The sequence below is a fragment of the Caretta caretta genome, chromosome 1 (assembly GCF_965140235.1).
Source record: "Caretta caretta isolate rCarCar2 chromosome 1, rCarCar1.hap1, whole genome shotgun sequence".
In the NCBI taxonomy this organism is placed as follows: Eukaryota; Metazoa; Chordata; order Testudines; family Cheloniidae; genus Caretta; species Caretta caretta.
In genome coordinates, this window is record NC_134206.1 from 70544033 (window position 1) to 70563561 (window position 19529).

Genomic DNA, 19529 nt, shown 5'->3' on the forward strand with positions numbered 1-19529 from the left:
GAGTGTCTTCCTTCCTTTTCTATTCCTGCATGGCTAGGTAGGGGATCCTCGAAAACTGGGCCTAAAAGAGTAGACTGGGCAGCTCATCTTGCTTCACCAAATTCACCAGTACTTGTTAAACAGCCAAAACCAAAGGGTTTTAACAATCTCCTGGCTTGGCCTCTATATTGTGCATCATAACCTTCCCCTAGGCCTGAAAAGACAGAAGGAAAGCACTTTTTAGATGTGCTTGTTGTCAACAAGGTTGGAGTTGATACAAGGTTTTTACTTTATATAAAGGGAGTAATAGTATTTCCACAGTGACATCTAAGATGTTGCCACTTTCACAATAGTTCTGAGTGACTAAGTGCAATAGAAAGGATACCTGACCTATCTACATAGCTCAGAAGGTATTCAGCTTCAGAGGCTCTCAAAGTTTGGACCCATTCAGGTCGTTTTTTTTTTCTTTAAGCTGTTCTTACAAAAAATGCATTTAAAGATCACCATGGTTTTAGTTTGTTAAGTGATCTTTATATAGCATTGCAATACATTTTTCACAGCTGCGTAAGCATAACCATTTGTCCAACATATAAAGTGTGGGTCATGGCATTTGTTTAGTCATTATATAATTGGCCACATTTCAATGCTACAATTAAATACTATTTTTAAAACAGATATAACTCTGTTTTCTTGGCCTGCCTCTCTGATATTCTTTGACATATCTTGTTTCCAAATGTCAGTGACCCTTCTAGCATTAATAGCTTTAGCTCTGTACTGATGATAGTCTTCATCTAGAAACAGAAAAGCAACATTTTATTTTTACCATCCTTGTGAATTCATTGTGAGCCCAATCCTGAATCATTTAGTCAGAAATCCAGGATTAGATCTTCAGCATTTAGCATTATTACTTGTAGTGAAGTGTTTTGGTATAAATATAGTTGGTCCCAGGCAGAGTATTTCTGTACTGTTTTTGTTAGTGTTAGCTTTTCCACTCTTGGCTATTCTAAAAGTCAAAGACTGAATATCCCTCTGCAATTGGTTTTGCTATGGAAATGAGGTGATTTTAAAGGGACTAATAGTGTGAAGTGTACAATTCTGAACAGAACTGAGAGTGTAAAGCGATGGTTCTCATCCTATTTACCATTGTGGGTCACATATGCAGCTCTCCATGTGTTATGTGGGCTGCATTCACACAATATATATACCACCTGTCTGGCCTTGAGGATGTCACATGGGCCACAGCTGTGTGCTGATTGGACCGCAAGCAGCCTGCAGCCCACAGATTGAGAATCACAATTGTAGGCTACAAAAGTCTACAAAGGCAACAAAAGGCTACAAAATTATTGGAGCTACAGCCCAGTTCAGTTCACAAACAAATGGTCTAACCACTAAAGGAGTTCAGAATGCCTTTAAACAGATGTAATAGGTGGAGCTGGTAGCACCACCTGTACTTAAGTTTGTCTAACACAATCCACTTTTAGAATTTTATCAGACTTTAATTTTGGTGGCTGACCTTTTCTGTGTGAGGGGTCTGTCTCAGGGCTGAATTTTGTTGGGAAGCTTCAGACAGAACAGTTCAAATATGTCTGAGAAAGGTTAGGAACAAATACTTACAAGCATTTCATTGAGAAGCTCCAGCACCTCCGTACTTTGGAGCAGGGGTTTGAAATGTGGCCTTCATGTCAGGGATGTGTCTGTTGATATCCCTGTGAAAATGTGCTCTGATCTGGCCAAGTGAAAAGTCTCACTTCATACATGCTCAGTAGAGACCAGTTAGAGTTTGACTGCTCCATTCTTTGCTGAAACTCCTATACACTGTTATCTACCCAGAGAAACTGAGCATGATGCATCCTGGGACTGCAGGGGCTGAGCAGGACTTTCCCTGCAATTGCTGTTCTGGGCTCGTGTGGTGCCGGGTTCCTGAACTGAGACCAGAGAGACTGTCACTCATGTGCCCTCAATGCTCTTGATGCTAAGGGCCAGGCAGTGAGGAGACAACCTAGCTGAAATGCAAACAGCTGAGGAGCAAAGATGAGGCAGAGATAGGAGTGGGCTCAGGAAAGGACAGAAATAGGTTGTTCAGGGGCAGGGATAGAAGCAGAGAGGGTACAAAGGTAGAAGCTGGCAAGGATGGTGGGGTGATGACAGAAGCAGAAGGAAACAGAGGCAGGAACCAATGTGGTGGCAGGGAGCAGGGAAGTAAATGAAAAGGACAGGGAGGAGTGGATAGAAACAAGGTCAGGAGCTAGGGGAGGGACAGGGATAGTGGATAGGAGCTCAATGGGGAGAAAAAGAATGGAGGCACAGGGACAGAAAGGTTTTATACTCACTAGCACAAGCACAGAATCTGGAATTAGTTAGGAATTACTGGTTTCAGAGGAACAGCCGTGTTAGTCTGTATTCGCAAAAAGAAAAGGAGTACTTGTGGCACCTTAGAGACTAACCAATTTATTTGAGCATGAGCTTTCGTGAGCTACAGCTCACTTCATCAGAGAATTAAGGCTGCTTGTACAATCTTAATTTGCCCCCTTGTGCATATGCATTATGATACAGTTTATCATTACACATTACATTATCACATACCATTTTTTTTCCATAGGACCCTACTTCCTTCAGCGCACAGGATGGGCAGTGCTCTGGGAAGGAATCAAGTTTCTATAGTGAAGGATAATGTTGTTAGTAACTTGCAGAAGTTGGAAGGTGTGTAATGAATGAAGCAGTTGATTGGATGATCACATGGTTAAGACAGTTTAATGATGCCCTGGAGAAATGGATTCTAGCCCTGCTTCTGCCATAGACTTCCTATGTAATGGTGGACAAATCCCTTAACTAAACTTTTCATAGGGGGTCACTACATGTGTGTTTCTCATTTTCTGGATTCCCAACGACATACCCGGGGGTCTGATTTGTAGAAGAGCATCCCATCTCCAGCCATTGGAAATATTTGCTAATAGCAGTCACACACAGGCCTGATGCCATTGTATGCAATCTCATTGTACCATCCCATCCATACATTTATCAATAATCTAAATTAGATTTTTTTGCCCTCACTGTTCCCTTTGGAAGGCTGTTCCAGAACTTAACTCCTCTCATGGTTAGAAACCTTTATCTAATTTCAACCCTAAACTTACTGATGGCCAGTTTATATCCCTTTTTTCTTTTTACAACACTGGCACTTAACTTAAATAACTCCTCTCTCTCCTTGGTGTTTATCCTTCTGATGTATTCATAGAGATCAATTATATCTCCCCTCAGCCATCATTTGGTTAGGCTAAAAAAGCTAAGCTCCTTAAGTCTCCTTTCAGAAGGCAGGTTTTGCACTCCTTGGATCATCCTAGTATCCCTTCTCTGTACCTGTTCCAGTTTGAATTCATCTTTCTTATACATGGGAAACCAGAATCTCACACAGTATTCCAGATGAGGTCTCACCAGTAAATTGTATAATGGTACTAAGACTTCCCTACCTCCACTGGAAATTCTTTGCCTGATGCCTCCGAGGACTGAATTAGCCTTTTTCGTGGCCACATCACATTGGCGGCTCATAGTCATCCTGTGATCAATCAACACACCCAGGTCTTTTTCTTCTGTCACTTCTAATTGATACATCCCCAGCTTATAGCAAAAATTCTTGTTGTTAGTCCCTAAGTGCATGACTTTGCACTTTGCACTATTAAATTTCATCCCATTTCTATTATTCCAGTTTTCAAGGGTGTCCAAATCTTGTATGATATTCTGATCCTCCTCCTACCTTCCAAATTTGTGTCATCTGCACATTTTATTAGCACACTCCCACTTTTTGTGCCAAGGTCATTAGTGAAAATGTTAACAAAGACTGTTTTTTCAAAAACAGGACTTTGAAGGAGGGGGTTGAATGAGGAGTAGGGGCCACAGTAAGGTGTATGGGAGATGGGAAACTTTTGCAAGCTGAATGAAAGAAATCACTTGGGGCCTGACACAAAGCCTAGTTCAGTGAAAAGACTTATTGATTTATGGGTTTTGGATTAAGCCATTTGTTGAACAAAATGTACAAATGTGAATGCACAAAAAATGGCAAGGTAAGGAATGGACTAGTCATGCAAGATGACAAAGAATAAGTACAGTACACATGTACTAGCAAATTATCATTCAGTTGTTTAGGGATGGAAGGAGAACACAGTAGGCTAACTCATACCCTATCTTTTTTTTTTCTATTTACTGGGCCAAGACTGTCAAAAGTAACTAGTGATTATGACAGGTTTCAGAGGAACAGCCGTGTTAGTCTGTATTCGCAAAAAGAAAAGGAGTACTTATTATTATGTACTTATTATTACTTATTATTATACTTAGTGATTATGGACGCCCAATCTGAGACTTTGTAAAGGGGCTGATTTCCAGAGGATGGGTGCTTAGTACTTTCTGCTTATCAGTCCCCTTGAAGGTATCACAAGTTGGGCTCCCAAGTATCAAGATACTCAATCCCTAACCACTTTTGAAAATCTTGGCTACACTGTCCAATATCTCTAAATCACCTCCAGTGATTACTTGTCAAGTGATTGCATTCCTCTTACCAAATTATTTATGCATGCATTTTAATATCAAGTTAACAAAAGAAATATAGAAGACTTTAAAAATAGAGATGATGGGTGTAGTTGAATGAGCAGAGGGATGGGACCCAGGAATTCCAGGTTCTAACCCTAAATCCACCAGTGACTCAGTCTGTGGTTTTGGGCAGATCATTCAACCTGTGTGTCACAGTCTCTCTATGCATAATATGGGGATTATATGCACCTGAAGTAACAGTTCCTACACAATGAAGAACATTAGGTTGTGCATATAATATATAATGGAACCATAAACATTTGTTCTATTTTAAAGTCCACTGACACATCCAAAAGTTATTAATATCTCACATTTTAGCACTAATTTTAGCTTCTATGGCCCAAAGGATAATTTTGGATGCAAGGTTGTAATCAGTGTGACAGGTTCTCACTGTACAAGTTAAAAATATGAATCATACGCTAGGACAAAGTATCAATAAACCAAGAAATGAACATAGCAAAATGAGGAATGCAGATAACGGTGAAAAGAATGAAAAGAATTAGAACCAGTTAGAGAGTATATCTATCTAAGCATATTGATACTGAGAAGATGAAGAGATAATCAAGTGGAAACTGAAGAACATTATTTTCAAAAGTTTTTTTTTGATACCTCTACACTGCTTGTGGTGGCATGGAGCTGAAAAATGATCATTGTTCAGAAAGTTAGAGCTGGTCAGTTAGAATGTAAAAGGTGAACTGCGATGTATGGAAAAATTTATTACTGGTATCATCAAGAGAGGTAGGAAAACAGACAGATGGATAAGAACAAATCAATGCCAAGGATGTAATGAGGACTGTGCTGAGCCATGTGTAAAGAAAAGGTGACGGGCATTTGTAGATAATCTTTCTAAAAGTGTGTCTTGACTTTACCTGCAGAGTTTAAATGGAGAAACCATAATAGAAATAATAATGGAATTCACCCACAGGAAATCTTATGGTACTTTTAGACAAATAGAAAAAAAATATGAAAGTGTGAATTTAAAAGCATAAAATGGCAGTTGGATTCAGGTGCAAAAATGGTACTGGAAACTGCTTTTAATTCGAGCTGGTAATAACATCACCCATTTCGAGTTTTGATTTCTTTATCAAAAAATTGAAACTTCAAAAAGGATGATGAAAGTGTTATCAAAAATTGAGATGGAAAGGGGCTTGACATGTCTGAAGGTTTTTTTATATTGAAAATTAAGAGAGATTCTGAATATTTTGAGTTTTTGAAATTACATACATTTGGAAATATAAACACTTTTTGAAAACAGCCTAATTTTTTACAATTATTTTGAGCAGCTCTACTTTTAACTCATTTTTATTTAAAAAAAAAAAACTGACTAGATTTCAAGTTGCCTTATTTCTGTAGAAGTTAATTTTTTCCCCAGAGTTGTACAAAAAACAATGGTATATATATGATATACAATATATATTGTTCATATATATATATATATATATATATATATGAACAATTCCTTTGCTTTTATATTCCATGTGTTTGCACTTCCTGAGTTTTGAATGTAACAAATCCAAATACATAATGAAATACCAATCAAATCTTCACATTTCCCCTGCTTTCCTACTGAACTATCAACTCACTTTGTTTTGGTCAAAAGTGGACTGAGGTTCACTTACAAAGATTATAAACCTTTGCAAAACCTTTAGACTGATCTGAGTTTTGAATTTGCAATGCAACCTTAACCCAAGTCAGTTTTGTGTGAATAGTATGCATTATTTGAATATTTTGCATAATTCTGTTTACTTAAGTATTTCTTGGTGGTTTTCATTGTTAGAGTAAAGGATGCTATTTATACAAACTTTTACTTTTCATTTGGTCCTGCTTAAGTTTCTGTCCCCAAATGGTTCCTAAACTCTCCAATGCAGCAGACATAGTACAAGTTTGATGACAAAAATGCTGAGAATTCATACATTATTACTTTTTCATTTTGGCTGCTTATTCACCCCCATTGATTTGTTTCCCTTATCTAGAGAAGAGATAGATCTCTACAGAATGTAAATGCACTCACTCTTCATTGGCGCTCACAGCCACTTACCAGGAAGTGCTGGCAACTATGGCTTGTAATTTGGCCTCTCTCAAAATTAATAAAAAAAACTTCTGCAAAGCATCTGGATTTCCAATTCAATCAATATAAAGTTGCTCCTAAAACCTCTCCCATGTTGCAGCACACACGCAAGTGACAAATATCCCTGGATCCAGCCAGATTCAATTATTTTCTAATAAATATTATATTAAATATATCAAAACCCTTTCAGAAAAAATATGCTCCCTGATGTAGCTGTGAAGTGCCCTTTCTCAGAAAGCTCCAAGATCAATCTGTCAGTGATTGAATCTTACAAAGTTTGATTGTGGTTTCCTTCCTCCCCCTCTCCCCCCAGCCATGCCTAAGACACAGAAGTTTGGGACTTTCTTTGACCTGTTTATAAATAACCTAGATCGCTGCCCTGCAATCTGCTCTTCTCTCTTTACCAACATTTAATGGAAAGGAGAGAAGTGGAAAATGCATGCTGTTAGCTATTATCTTTACAAATGACTTGCTAGCCTTTTATTTGTCTTCGCATGCTTCAAACACTCAAAGGACATTTTCAGAATTTCGCTAGATGAAGGTTCAATCCTGAAATGACTTGACAAGCTGTATCTTCCTTAAGAGATTTTGACATGATATTAAGCCATAGTTACAAGCCAATACTTGAATGTGGAGCCCTGGGGAAATCTTTCAGAACCAGAACACAACATTTACAGCAGGAGGCAGGTGTCTGCATCAGTGAAGCAAACAACAATATGATATATTTAGTATCGAAAATGGAAGCAAAACTACTGTCTTTTTACCACTGGGGACAATGGAAGAGGTTGAATGAGAAAAAAACATCCTTTTCAGCCCTGGAGAATGTTAATTTACTGACAGAATGAAATATAGTCTCATCACGGCAGGTGCAGCAAGTGCCAGGTGCTGTTCACAATATTGTCTTTGAATTTATGTGTTTCCTTACCAGTGAGAGGATGTGAAGCAGCTGTCCTGGCCATGTGGAAAGAAAGTAAAGAGCTTTTAATTAGCAATAAGAGGGCCTTTAATGTCTTTTAGGAGCCTTCTTGCCTTGCACTCATATCAGTATCTCAGCAGGAGCTTTGTGCAACTCCAAAAGCACAAAGAAAAATCAGGAAAGCAATGCGTTACAGAGGATTTAGAGCACAAGTTAAAGCAGGGGCTGGGTATAACAGCTTAAGGAACTCTTGGCAAGTTTGATTTTCAAATTAAGAAACAAAAATTGCAGCTGAATTAGTACACAAAGATTAAAAAATATTATTCAAATCCAAAATGGAAAGAGGGTCACATCAAATTAGATGCAGAGATAATAGTATTAAATGCACAAGTTTTATAAATTGGTCCAATACAGTACAGCCTGCATAAACCTCAGGACAAATGTAAACACTACTCAGACCAAATTCAGAGGTTTACCTCTGGGTCTCAGTCAGCCTAAGTGACTGTAACGTTCACATTGATGGGTTCAGAATAAGATGTATGTAAATCATATTAGATGTAAATCACATTAGAACTTCCTAACCCTCTGTATTTAGCCTAAGTAGTACACTTGCAGGGAGCAATTCACTCATACACAAAAGACCTGTATAAGGGTCTAAGCACCACTTAAGTTTTGCTTATGCTCTGTTTTGAGCTGTTGCATAAACTCTGTATATATATCTTTCACATAATGAATGAAGCCCATGGTGAATGGTCCCCAAATGGAAAAAACGATCTCATCTTAATATGAAGATTTAAGAACACAGAATCAGAGTCTGCTTTCACTGACACCAATGGTAAAATTCCTATCTATTTAATTTGTAGCAGGACCCTTCCTCCTCCTTGAAAGTATTATTTTATCAGGAAGGTTTATCACTATGTTACATTTAAGGACATTACATGTAAATTAGAATGTTTACCATCAAACTGGTAATTTTGGTGATTTTCCATCAAATCATGACATTTCAAATTTTGTGTCTGTTTTGGTGTGAAATCAGTTTCTCTTGGAAGAAAATTTTGAAACTCAAAAAAATGTCCACCATTTTGAAGGATTCTTGGTAAAAAAAAAAAAAAAAAAAAGTATGGTATGAAAGCAGTTGGTGCCTTTTAACTAAATGGTACCTAAAAAGATACAAGTGTACATCACTAAAATCAGACCTGGTATGCTTACATACTAATATGCAGAACTGAGCCCCAAAATGTTTAAATCAAACTTTATATGCCAAGTTTTGCCCTCTAATATATGATTGCATTACTGTACATCTTGAAAACTCACTTAGGCCTGGTCTACACGACATGGTTTGGTCGAATTTAACCACATTAGGTCAATTCAAAACTGACTGCATCCACACAACCAATCCCGTGCTGTCGACCTAGAGGGCTCTTAAAATCGACTTCTGTACTCCTCCCCGGTGAGGGGAGTAGCACTAAAATTGACCTTGCTGGGTCGAATTTGGGGTAGTGTGGACACAAATCAACAGTATTGGCCTTCAGGAGCTATCCCAGAGTGCTCCATTGTGACCACTCTAGACAGCACTTTGAACTCTGACGCACTAGCTAGGTACACAGGAAAAGCCCCAGGAACTTTTGAATTTCATTTCCTGTTTGGTCAGCATGGCAAACACAGCAGCACAGGTGACCATGCAGTCCCCCCAGAATCGTAGCATGTAGAATGTTTCTACACTCCCCCTATCTTCTCCGTCCCTGAGGTTATCGCAGATTAGAAGGCAAAAAAAAACCACACACACGATGACATGTTTTCCGAGCTCATGCAGTCCTCCTGCACTGACAGCGCACAGCTTAATCCATGGAGGCATTCAGTGGCAGAGGCCAGGAAAGAATTAAGTGAGCGCGAAGAGCGGAGGCAGGATGCGATGCTGAGACTAATGGGGGAGAAAAAGGACACGATGAAGCGTCTGTTGGGGGAGCAAATGGACATGACAAAGCATCTGTTGGAGCTGCAGGAAAGCCAACAAGAGCATAGACCTCCCCCCCCCCCCCCCGCATCCACTGTATAACTGCCTACCCTCCTCCCCATGTTCCATAGCCTCCTCACCCAGACGCCCAAGAATGCGAGGGGAAGGAGAGGAGGGGAGGCTCTGGACATCCAGCCACTCCACTCCAGAGGATGGCCCAAGCAACAGAAGGCTGTCATTCAAACAGTTTGATTTTCAGTGGCTACAATAAGCAAAGTGCCCTTGTCCTTCCCTCCTCTCACACCCCGCCCGGGCTACCTTGTCTGTTATCTGATTTATTTTTTAATTAATAAAGAAAGAATGTATGGTTTCAAAACAATAGTTACTTTATTTTGAAGGGGGGAAAGTGGTTAGCTTACAGGGAATTAAAATCAACAAAGGGGATAGGTTTGCGTCAAAGAGAAATACACACAACTGTCACACCAAAGCCTGGCCAGTCATGAAACTGGTTTTCAAAGCCTCTCTGATGCACAGCACACCTTGCTGTGCTCTTCTAATCACTCTGGTGTCTGGTTGCTCAAAATCGGATGCCAGGCAATTTGCCTCAACCTCCCACTCTGCCATAAACGTCTCCCCCTTACTCTCACAGATATGGAGCACACAGAAAGCAGCAATAACAATGGGAATGTTGATTGCGCTGAGGTCTGACCTAGTCAGCAAACAGTGCCAGCGAGCTTTTAAACGTCCAAAGGCACATTCTACCACTATTCTGCACTTGCTCAGCCTATAGATGAACTGCTCCTTACTACTGTCCAGGCTTCACAAGCCTTGGGAGCAAGGGGTAGGCTGGGGTAGGTGCGACCACGTGGTGCTGCCGTCTGGGAGAGCAGCTGAGGCAGAAGCCTCCAGCTCGCATGATATCCCAGGCAGGAATGAATCTCCATGAGACAAAACTTAAAGAAGAGAATGATCTGGAGTCTCTGGCTCCCATTCTGTGCTCTAAGAGGAGAATAGCCATGTCTGTCCAGGTGCTCCTGATTGACCTCACCAAGGTCTGCCAGGAGCACCCAGGAGACGTATGACAGCTATCAGTCCCACTGTACCATCTGCTGAGAAGGCAAGGAGCTGCTGTTGTGTAGCAATGCAGTACCGCATCTGCCAGCAGCATCCAGGAGACGTACGATGATGGTGAGCTGAGCGGCCTCCATGCTTGCCATGGTATGGTGTCTGCATGGGTAACCCAGGAAAAAAGGTGTGAAGCAATTGTCTGTCATTGCTTTCATGGAGGGGGGGAGGGAGAGGGGCCTGATGACATGTACCCAAAACCACCCACAACAATGTTTTTGCCCCACCAGGCATTGGGAGCTTAATTCAGAATTGCAATGGGCAGCGGAGACTGCGGGAACTGTGGGATAGCTACCCACAGTGCACCGTTCTGTAAGTCAATGCTAGCCACGGTAGTGAGGACACACTCTGCTGACTTAAGGCGCTTAGTGTGGACATACGCAACCAACTGTATAAAATTGGTTTCTAAAAATCGACTTCTATAAAATCGACCTAATTTCATAGTGTAGACATACCCTTAGACCCCAATTTGTAAAATTATTTAGGCATTGCTGAGGTCAGTGACACAAGGCCTAACTGATATAGGAGCCTAAATCTCATTTTCAAAAGAAATTTAGGTTCCAAAATTGTACTGGCAATGAATGGGATTTAGACTCCTAAATTCCTTAATCCCTTTCAAAAATAAGATTTAGGCTCTGAAATCAGTTAGACATTGCGATGCTGAGCACAGCAACACTTAAATGCCTTTAAAAATCTGGTACTTATTGTGCATGCGACCATATTAGGATCCTAATTCAAAGCCCACTAAAATCATTGAGAGTCTGTCCATTGACTTCAGCTGGTTTGGTCAGGCTTTATTTGATATCTGAGGGAAGAAAATTCTGTATTATCTTTCTATCTATCATATTTATTCAGCACTATCCAAGGCTCCATTCCTACTAAAACATATGCATGTGCACAAGGACTCCTGTTTGACTTCTTGACCTGCATACACCCCATGATACTCCAGTGTAGGTCTTCAGTGATGAAAAGGGCCTTGCAATTCATGAATGAATTTTTCCCAGGGAGCACAATGATTGGGATTATGATTGGGACACAAGGAGAGAGTCTCTAGGCATCTTCTGTCACCTTGAGCACTGGGCAGAGATAACCACAATATAGCCCTTATGGTTTTGTAGGTATTATTATTATTTAAAAGTCTGCAATATCCCCTTTGGTTTTTAATTCTTTTGGCCCAAATTTGCCTATCGTTCTTCAAAATAGGTTCCCCTGAACACCTTGTCACCTGCTATGATGACAACATCAGCTGGGAGAAATTAATTAGATAAAGAAGTTATATTTAACACCAAACCTCAAGAGTAGGAACTGGGACTCTGTGAATCAAAATTAATCTTACAGACTCATAAACTCATAGATATTAAGGTCAGAAGGCACCATTATGCTCATCTAGTCTGACCTCCTGCACAATGCAGAATCTCACCCACTCTCTCCTGCAATAGACCTCTCACCTATGTCTGAGCTATTGAAGTCCTCAAATCATGGTTTAAAGACTTCAAGGTGCAGAGAATCCTCCAGCAAGTGACCCGTGCCCCATGCTACAGAGGAAGGCGAAAACCCCCAGGGCCTCTTCCAATCTGCCTGGAGGAAAATTCCTTCCTGACTCCAAATATGACGATCAGCTGAACCCTGAGCATGTGGGCAAGATTCACCAGCCAGATACCCAGGAAAGAATTCTCTGTAATAACTCAGCTCCCACCCCACCTAACATCCCATCACAGGTCATTGGGCCTATTTACCATGAATATTTAAAGATCAATTAATTGCCAAAATCATGTTATCCCATCATACCATCTCCTCCATAAACTTATTGAGTCTAATCTTGAAGCCAGATAGGTCTTTTGCCCCCACTGCTTCCCTTGGAAGGCTGTTCCAGAACTTCACTCCTCTGATGGTTAGAAGCCTTCATCTAATTTCAAGTCTAAACTTCCCAATGGCCAGTTTATATCCATTTGTTCCTGTGTCCACATTGCTTTTATGCTTCTAAGTTGCTCCTCTCCTGCAGCAATGCAACTTCACACTTCCCCTTAATCAGGGCAGAATGTAAAATTACAAAGTAGCCCCAGATTATTTAGATTAAGTAAAATGAGAGATGCCATGGGGAATTGCAGGATAACTTAAACCTAGGTAACCAGGCAACTCAATGGCATATAAAATTCAGTCTAAGCAGGAGCAATGCCTGCAGGTAGGAAAGAATCACTGAAACCATCCATGCACAGCACATATATGGGTTTTGAATTGGATGTATTCTCTTAGGGGGGAAATGTGTTAGGGGTCATCAGCTCAAAGAGATCACTTGCAGTATAGACTGCAGCCTGATGAAAAATCCTGACAAGATGACAGACCATCAGACAAGTTTCTGGGTAGTAATTGCTATGTTTCAGCATTGTGTCGGTGTCGTAGTCTTCTAATTTTATGGCAGTCATACTGTAGTACTAAAGTACCAATTAGTGATAGGGAATGTGTTATGTGTGTCAATGTGTTTTCTAAACCAAAATCTGCATCAGTTTTTCACAATTAAATTGAAATATGATGTGTGCCAACAGTGAAATCCATTTGTTGTATGACTGTTTCAATTCTTCTGCTGTAGTTTTCTGAGGCTCAGTTAATTATAGTCATTGTAGTCCAAGCTGCAGTAATCTAAGGCAGAGGTGAAATCCAGGTTAGAGAATTCTGAGTGGCAAAACATTCTGTACAATTCTACAATTAAGCAATCTCCTCATGACTCTCAAGAAATAAGTTAACTGAGTTTTTGGGCACCATTTACTGTCCTATTTCATAGTGAGAGATGAAATAGAATTTGTTGTTTTTTAAGTCTTTTTTATTGGCCTTTACCTATAGAGTCACTGATTCAGTCACTGATTCTTGAGTTAAATTCAGTTATCAGGTAGTTTCTGGCATTTTGACGTGTGCTGTTTCTAGTTGTTAAATTTCCTCTTGGAAGAACTAAATTAAAGATAATTTCAGTGGAAAAATGAATAAAAGGTTAATTCATTTAGGCTACGAAGGATCTGCACAGGGCTTTCTTGTCTGTCTTGTCCTTCTCACATAATCTTTTGTAGCCCTTGGAGTGTAACATGCAAACATTTATTATAACCTGTATATAAATGAAATAAGGAAAGTGTTTAGAAATAATTATGATTACTGTAGGGACTGGTATAGAGATCCACTGCCTTACTGCTGCAGATAGCACTAGACTGTGCCTCAAAGACACACTCTGCATCCTGGGGCTTCCTAGCTGTGCTGATGGATGGCAATTCACCCATTTAAGACTTGCATCTCCTGGATGGTTTACGGAAGGATGTGTGGGGAGGGTGCAACACATTAGCAGTCCATACATTCCCTTTAAGCATAGGACTGTGATACTAGCCAGGACTATTACAACCATGAAAAAGATCGGGGGGGGGGGAGTTATTGTGTCCTCTCCCCTTGGCTGTCACATAAAGGCTATTTTATTTTTTGTACTGGTATTACAATAACACCTAGAGCCCACACCAAGATCAGAGTCCCTTTGTGTCGGGCACTGTACAATCACATAGTAAAAGACAGGCCCTGCCCCAAAGAGTGTACAGTCTAAGTTGACGGGACTAACAAAGCCCATGAGGGAAAACAGAGGGACAGAGAGAATAAGTGACTTGTTCGAGGTCACACAGCAGTTCAGTGGCAATACTAGGGCTAAAAGAAAAGGAGGACTAGTGGCACCTTAGAGACTAACCCATTTATTTCAGCATAAGCTTTTGTGAGCTACAGCTCACTTCATCCGATGCATTCCTGTACGAGGGCTGACACTCAGGTTACCTAAGGGCTTGTCCTGAACACTACCCACTAGACCAGGCTGTCTGTCCAGTCACAATCTAGTTATTTTTCTTTTTTGGAAGATAAGTGTATAAAATTTGAGATTAATTTAGTTATCACATAGTATAATTTTCCATTAATCTCTTTATATTTTGAGGGAAAGGTAAACGCATAGAAGATTAGGGTTGGAAGAGACCTTAGGAGGTCATTTAGTCCAACTCCCTGCTCAAAGCAGGACCAACCCCAGCTAAATCATCCCAGCCAGGGCTTTGTCAAACTGGGCCTTAAAAACCTCTAAGGATGGAGATTCTACCTCATCCTTAGGTAACCCATTTCAGTGCTTCACACATTGTGATACAACTCATAGGACCAGTAAAAAACACAGTGAAATAATCAAATGTACAGCAAGCACTACAAAATTAATAGGGGCATTGACAGTGTTATATTCATTGAGGTGCACCACACAATTCCTAACAGGCCCCCACACTGCAAGGCCAGGTAGAACACAATACACCACAACACATTAGTGTGACTCTGTGTTAAAGTGCTCTTACAAAGTTTCCCTCAGCCATCTAGTTCTGCACTGAGCTCTTCTGATAACCCTTGTGTGTTCCAAATTAGCAGACTGACGTTCCACCTCCACCCCAGTGGCAACTTTCCCTCCTTTGCTTCACAGATATTATGCAGGTAGCTATAACCACTGGGATATTGTTGTCACTGAGAGTCAATTCTGTGAGTGAACAATGTCAGTGTCAGTTCCATCTACCAAAAGCACATTCAACTCTCATTCTGCACCTGCTGAGATGGTAGTTGACTCTTTCCTTGGTGGTGTTGTGGTGTCCAATATATAGCTTCATGAGCTAGGGGACTAAGAGGTAGGCTGGCATTTCAACATGGCCACTGGTCAGGAAAGAATCTCTCTGCTTGTGGCTTTCTGAACAGTCCTGTGATCAAGATGAAGGTCATCCACCTTCCCTGACCAGCCAACACTAATGCTGATGAAGCAGCCCTGGTGATCCACCAGTACTTGTATAACCAAACAAAATTAACTCTTTCTGTTGATGTATTCTGAGGCAATGCAGGATGATGCCAAAATAGGGATATGCATGCCATCTATTGGTCCACTGTAGTAACCTCATTACTGTAAATCCATCCATTATGTCCTGTACACTTCTGAGATTCATAGTCCTGCATAGCAGGAGATGATTAATGGCCTTCCACACTTGCATGACAATGGCCCCCACAGTGGATTTTTCAATTCCAAAATGACTTCCCACTGACCAGCAGAAATCCAGTGTTGTAAATTTCCACAGTGTTATCACCACTCACTTCTCCACTGTCAATACAACTCTCATTCTGGTATGCTTAGCACTGGAGGGCTAAGCCAAGCTCAGCACACCGATCCAGGAATGTGTACTGGTGAATCTGAAGTTCTGCAGACATTGCTCATCATCCCAAGCCTACCTTATGTTGCGATCCCAGCAGTCAGGGGCACCGGAACAGGGGGGACTCGGGGACCATGGCCTCATAATTTTTAAAAGTAGGAGGGCTATGCCCTCCCACTTTTCACCAGCCATAAGGGTGAGTGATGGGGGGAAGGGGCAGAGAGGAATGAGCAGAGGGTGGGGTCTGGAGGGAAGAGGCTGCACGGCAGAAAGGCTTCAAGAGAAGGAGTGGTGTGAGGGAAGGAGTTCGGGGGAGAAGGGATGGTGTCGGGGGGTGCAGGTCCACGGTTCAGGCATTGGTGCCCCCCCACACTTTTTGAGAGCTTCTGTCTCTCCTGCCACTTATCATTGCTAGTTTCTTGGGCCCAGAAATGGTGCCTCACCATTTGCAGCTACTCCATGAATGCCACCAACAATATTGAACTGGTTCCCCCCATGTGCCACAGCAATCTGACCTCCAGGAAATTGTCTTGTTCCTCATGGCTCTCTCTTGCAGCTCTGCAAAGACTGAACGAGTATGCGTCCTGAGCTTGCAATGGTCATGATTATAGTGCAGAGCTGTGCAGTCTCCATGCTTCTGTCAGAGATGGAAGACAGCAACAAGTCCTATGCGGGTTTCTGGGATTTCAAAATAGGTGTGCAAATTATGGGATAGAGATAGCATAATGGGGTGGAGAAAGTTGCATGATGAGAACTTGATCCCACAGTCCCAGTCACCCCTGCATCACTCATTTCTGCCCCACCATGCATTGATAAAACTTCTCAAAAGGCAGTGCTCTCGACGAAGGTGGGTTGCAGACTGGGATACCTACACAAGTTGCACCATACTGTGCAGTGAAACAAGCAATCCTGTTGAGTATGCACAGCGCCAGTACAATGAGCCAAGTATGCACACACACCAGCAACACTCTGATTGTGATGGCTTTATGACAATGTAATTTGTGTAGGCAAGAGTTTGTAGTCTAGACATACCCTTAGATTAAAAACTCTTTGAGGCAGTGATCTTGTCACTTCTGTACTATTACAGATGAAGCACATTTTAAATCCTGTGTCAATAAAATAATCAATTCCAGAGTTACTCTAGTTTCCAACACTTTCTCAATATGTAAAATACATAAAAATGGTTTTCCTTTTAACAACTATACACAAAAACTATTTGAGTCAAATGCAACCAATGTCCATTGCTATAATGAGATGTATGAGGATGATTTGTGGCATTTAGCAAGATCACGCATCTATTAGGCAAATCAGATTCTATATCTGTAGTGACATAGAGAAGGAATAAAAGTGAAATTTACATCTGTGTGGAAAACCAGCAGAAGCTCTATGCAACATTTAAATCCTGTCTAAGCTCTAAAAAATTTGATGCAACAGACACAGAACTGAATCTGATGTGTAGAGCTGGCTGAATAATGTTCATCAAATAATTGATTTGACCATTTTCAGAATATTTTCTCTAAAAAAATATGTTCATTGATTTTTTCCCATTATCTGCACACCTTATACAGCTAGATGGATACTGTACATGCACACACACCCACAATGAATTTGTCAAAAATGTTGTTGAACTATTTTTGAGTAGTTTTGCTTTTGATTATTTGCCCAATTCTGCATGTAATCCTGCATACACTGTCATGCACTGCGTTCATTCAAATGGAAGACGAACTTCCCTTTTTACTAAAGGCAAGATCTTACAAGGTGCTCAGCATTTCTTTGAGGTCCTGTGCACCCTCAACTCTTAATGACTTCTGTGGCAGCTGAGGGCACTCAGCAGAGGTGAGTGAAAATTTTCAGGTTTTTTGGCCAGTAAATGCAGATTTAGGTTGACCACAACATTTAGCAAATGTGGATCAAATTTATTGATTTATTCAGTAAAAAACTCAATGTTTAGTTTCAGCAATTTCCAGATAAAACATTTATATTTTTTTATTCAAAACATCTGTTTGTTCTGAATTTCCTGCAATTTTATTTTTTAAAAGGTTAACCCCCACCCATCAAACCAAACATTTCATTTCAGATTGAACAAAATATTTCATTTGACCCCAAATAATTTTCCCCCTACTTTTCAGTTTGGCAACCAAACCAAAAAAATCAGTTATTCACACAGCTCTGGCACTCAGCACCTTGTAGCACTGAGCACTAAAATGCCTAGGGATTGACTTAACTTCCATGAACTCAATGGGCTTTATATCAGGCCTTTAAATATACATCAGTATCAATAAATATATGGAGTCAAATGCAATTGTGTCAAAGCAAATATTGGAAATGCTGATTTACAATATTATCTATCTGTGATTCGGAAGGAAGAAAAGTCATTTATTTGGAGATTCCTTTAAAAAAAAAAAGGGAGAGAGAGAGAGAATACAGCAGTAAAATACATTATTATCTGAATTAAATATCAATTGTTGTTTGCTGTTTGGATGTCGTGCCTCAGGCGGAATTAATAAGCTTTAGGAATCCCACTTGCACTCTGTATTCAGTCTTTCAGAACAAATGCCCTGTTTTCCACCATACACTTTAATATTGTTAGGGCAAAATGTTACCCCCACGTAGATTTCCCCATCTTTCTTTTTTTCCCCAAATTAATTCTGTTCCAACCAGATTTTTCCATATCTTTCTATGCCAGTAAAATAAAAACACTCATTAAAACTGTGCTCCAACAAGAAGTACTGCCAAATCAAGCACACTATTTACATGAGATCATGCCAGTTTCATAGTTATCCAGAAAAAAGTGGGGATGCTGTGGCTTGGCAAGAGCAATATAAATGTGGGTCCTTTCCTGTCAAATTGTAAAATAACAGGTGCAAACTTCCGACATTTTAGAAGATTTTAGACATAGCTTTTAATTAAAAAAATAAACAAAACAAAACAAAAAGAACTAAAAATGATACCAAAACACGATTTATTGACACTCCTATAATAATTTGCCAGTGTCAAATTATATTCTTTTACACCACCACCTAATCACCTACCAAATTCCTTCGCTTCAGAAGACCTCATGCTATTCTCATTCGGCACAAAAAAATAAAAAAGCCCATGAAAATATTCAAATACAAATGACAGCACTTTGGTTCTCCCTCATTCATCCTCATCCCAATCGGTCCATCCTTCTCTAACCTGCCATCTATCTCCTGCCCCATACAATCCCATCAGTGTTCGGACCCTAACCATTTCTCTGCTTCTTCATACCCCAAGAATCCAACAATCTCTTCTCTCATTTCCATTCTTTCTGCCCTCCCAGCTATGCTCACATGAGTCTCCAACCAATTATCTGTCTCAATTCTTCCTCTGTTCTCTCCCCAGCCCCTAAATAACTGGTTTGTTTCTCCAGGCAAACCCTCCCTTTGGCATTAAGTACTCTTCTTTTCCACTTAATGAGTGAATTAAATGTTATTTAGAAAAAAAAAATCTTTCTGATCACAGTGAAATGTTAACACTGTGTGCAGGTTTAATATGAAGTACTGCCAAGTGGAAATGGATTCTGATTGGCTGATGTATAATACGCTAACTGCAAAATTGGATAGGATTGTACTTTATAATTCCTCAAATTCATTAAATCTTGACTATTCCTTTTCAGTGGTAAATATTTAAAGCACAGCCCAGAAGTTTGTGTGTGTGCTCACACATGCGTGTATGATGGTAACTAGATCATAGTTAAGCAGTGAAAGAACA